Here is a 4,359-nt window from a genome sequence, read left to right as displayed (position 1 = left end):
CTGGAAAAACCTCCAAAACTCAGTGTCACTGAATATTCTGGCAGACAAATATGAAACTATTTATTTCTATACATTTCATTTATTTTAAGAGATATTAGGTATCAGACTGCACTGGCAAATTTTTAAAGATGTTTGTCTGCAGTGCATAAGATGCGTACAGGTCAGACATAGAAGAATTTAATAGATATATCTACTTTGAATTACATATAGAGAATATGTCAACAGAAAACTTATGCAAGGATCAGTTTCTTTTGGAATCAATCCCATATCGATATGATGTGTGCGTGTGTGTGTGTATATACACACACACATACACACGCACATAAATATTAATTGGGTTTCCCTTGGACTCAATGAATGAGTATTCTAGTCATTCTATCTACTGAAATACCTATTCATTGACTTATAGTGTTAGTGGCCAAGTATACCATAGGCATGTATTCCCATTATAAAATTCTCAAATAGAATCAGTGTGACACTGCATGACATAGTTTGCCCTTTGAATTACAAGTACTGTCCAAAGTCCCACCAACAGGCTTCCATAGTTTCTGCAAGTCGAATTTTACTTGAGTTATCTTGTCAATGTATGCACAAACACAAATTCTTCCTTGGGAATTCCAAAGATGACTTTCCACTTATTGCATACCAACTGAAGAATTACATTTAAAAAAATCATTCCAACTTGTTTCATGAATGGTCAACTGAATTCCTGATCTATGGTCCAGCTATGTAATCCCTGTTTATTTTACACAAATAAACACACACACACACATATATTGGAGAATCTTGAATTCAATGATTTCTCTTTTTTGTCAATACAGACCACAAACTGTGAATGGTCTGTACTGTCAAAAGTAATTTCATAAGAAAGTTGATATTCAGATACTTGTCCTTCAGAGAACAACCTTAATAAGAGATGGGAGAGTAATAACAAAAGGGAAAATAAGTTGGATGGAGTAGCTTCAAGCACACATGATGAGATGACTGATAGTGCTGGGCTTGGGAGTTTGGGGTAGTAAATAGAAGTGAAGAAATTTTTGAGGACAAAGTTGGCGGCCATAAGAGAAAGTAAAGAAGAGGAGATGAGCTTGTAAACTGTGGTAGAGATTAAGCTTTAGTAGGCATGAAAACTTATCTCTGGGAAGCTTCTGGTAGAACCAGTGGTCCTAATTTTACAGACGGCTTCTTCCCCATTAAATATCAGCACATTGATCCCCTACAACTCTATCTTTATAGGCTATCCAGATAATACTGTCTTCAAGCCAGTCTCCTATAGAAATAGGAATTATCAAAGATCCTGGTGATATTTATAAGAACAGGTTCAAAGAATTATACAGTCCTAAATTAAATGTCCTGTTTAACATTTGAGGTTTGTGAAACAGTACCCTGTTGTAGAAGAAAGCCATCAACTGGTCTCAGCACATCTAAATTTCATCTACCATACATATGAAATTTGATGGACATTCCTGCCAAGAAGCAAACAAAGATGTGGTTAAGTTCCTAGGTAAAGTGATTACAGAATGTACTAATGTGATGAGTGATCACATATGACTAGCAATTTGGTAAAGTTTGTGTCTAGTTATATTATTTTTGCACACACACACAGCATGGTATAAGTGTTGTTCTTATAGACAGTGTCCTATGTTTATTTCTGTCTTGTATTTTCTTGCATTCTGATATACTGAAGTTCTATTTTTTATATATAACTCCTACTGCTCAACGGATAATTTGTGCACATTCCCTTTACCCCATCTCTTTGTGCATGTGTGCCTGCTTTATTCTATATGTCTTTTGGTCAGTCACTCTACCTTTTCCCTTAATTAACTTCACTTGGCCTTCACTACCCCCATTATTCTTTTCCACACAACTCATACTGTTCTCTCCCTACACCTAACACTCCACATTACTCTTTTAGTTTTCTATTCTCTGAATATAGCATTAGCTTTTATATTCTTTCTCTGAAACACTGGAATTTTTATTCATAGCAGCAAATCAACACCGTAATTTATTTTGTTTTTGTAAACACACACACACAAACATCTGTAGTTACATAAATGTCTACACACCACAATGCATTTGTAAAGTGTGATTCCAAATTCTTTTAATATTTACAATAAATTTTTATTTGTCATCATGGGAGGCTCAACTAAAATGGCAATGAGATTGGCTTTAGAGCAAAGGAGGAACATTTCTTTATGTGAATTCAGGGTGAAAAACAACAACCCTGACGTAATCATTTACCCCAAATATATGAAGCACATTTATTGAAAGTGTTTCATTAAGTTTGTAGTATAATATACACCCACAAAAAAAAAAAAACAAGAATTTATAGAAAATATTGGTTTCTAATATTGGCACAAGGCCACAAGTTTTGAAATGGGTGCAGTTAATTAAATTGACCTTCATCAAATGACAGATACTTTATCAACCATGGCAGAATTTGAACTTGGAATGTAATTCCACAAGGTATTTTGTCTGTTTGCACTACCCACCCATCATTCTAATTACAACAAAGAAAACTATAATTTACCCTTTTTCTCCTAACCTGTCTGAGACAACCCCTATTTTCTCAATACAAACTTCCTATTTCAAATTGATTTAAATTAAAATCTCATGCTAATTTATGTTCAATACACCTACTTGGTAAGGAAAAGGGGTCTGTATTTCAACAGAAATATGATAACATAAGGGTTTGTTATGAGAGAGAGAGAGATTTCAACAGATAAAACACAAATGGGATATCTACATAAAAAGTGTATGTGTATATATCAATATATATTTGTGTATATATATTCCTTTACTGGTTGCTGCCTTTGGATTGCAACAATGCTAGGACATGATCTCAAAGACATTTTGTCAGTAATGGAGACTATAAAGCTTAATCTATGACTTATTTTATCAATCTCTATTTGTCAAATGGCTAAGTTGTCCTTCATCATAAAAGGGTCATAATTCACATAGAATAAGTACAAAGTTGCCAATCACTTAAAAGTGGAGGGAAGTTGTGAAAGAGGTAGATCCAGGAAGACATGGGATGAAGTATTGAAGGCTGATCTCATAATGTTGAGCTCTATGAAGTAGACAGAGGACTGAGGTGTATGGCACATTGCTGAACTTAAGAAGACCTGCTCACCACAACAGAATGATATCTTAAAACCAAGGTGCCACGTGAAAAGCATTGGTGTGAGTGCTGTTGTCACACAAAAAACACCCAGTACACTCAGTAAAGTGATTGGCATTAGGAAGGGTATCCAGCTGTAGAAACCAAGCCAAAACAAACTATGGAACCTAGTGCAGCCCCTGGTCTCACCAGTACCTCTCAAATCATCCAGCACAGAAAACATGTTAAATGATGATGATGATAATATATATATATGTGTATGTATATACACTCTATAAAGTGGTTGGCATTAGGAAGGACAAGCAATTATAGAAACTATACCAAAGCAGACACTGGAGCATGACAGTCCTCTAGTTTGTTGTATCCTGTCAAACAATCCAATTCATACCCACATGGAAAACTAACATTAAATGATGATGACATATGTAAGTACACACACACACACAATGGAGATTATCTCTAGTTTCCATCTACTTATAATTTCACTTATAAGGCATTCATCAATCCAAAGCTATAGTATAGGACACATGCTCAAGGTGTTGCACAGTAGGATTACACCTATAACTGCTAAGCAGACTTAATCACATGGCCATGCCTTCAAACATATACGCATATAAAATATATGAGTATAATTTATGCACATATGTTATTATGCTATATATATAAAGGTATAATGCAAGCACAGTGTGTGTGTACGTTTGAATTTGTGACTCAAGTTTCACACCACTATGTGTTCTTGCCTGAAGATCACAGTGGTATGAATCTTGAGTTGCAAGACAAACTCAGTTTCAGTTTCAATAAAAAAACAATATGCACATTATATATATATATATATATATCTGTAAAAATATGTGACACTTATTCGGTAGCCATGATAATACTCCGAGTTTCGGATGCCGGGGCGGAAACCCACGCCGCCATCTCTTCAGTTATCTGGCCATTTAAAATTCCTGTGAAAAATGACTGTTAAACAAAGGGGAATTACTGTGTGGTTGACCGTTATTAAGACAAAGGAGCTATAGACCGCTAAGTAAGGGGAGGGGGTAAAGGTAAGGGAGTAGAAAAGTCCATAGTATTCGCCTAAGTGCACCAATCCGTACATGCGCCTATATGTGTATACGCAACCACCCTCGCTTGAAACACACACATGCTCACCCACACATTCGTCAAAATATATATATATATATATATATATATAAAAGTAAATGAGTATATGCATATATACGTACAGGTATGTG

This window comes from Octopus bimaculoides, chromosome 7 (genome assembly GCF_001194135.2).
Source record: "Octopus bimaculoides isolate UCB-OBI-ISO-001 chromosome 7, ASM119413v2, whole genome shotgun sequence".
NCBI classification, from domain to species: domain Eukaryota; kingdom Metazoa; phylum Mollusca; class Cephalopoda; order Octopoda; family Octopodidae; genus Octopus; species Octopus bimaculoides.
This window is presented reverse-complemented; position numbering follows the sequence as displayed.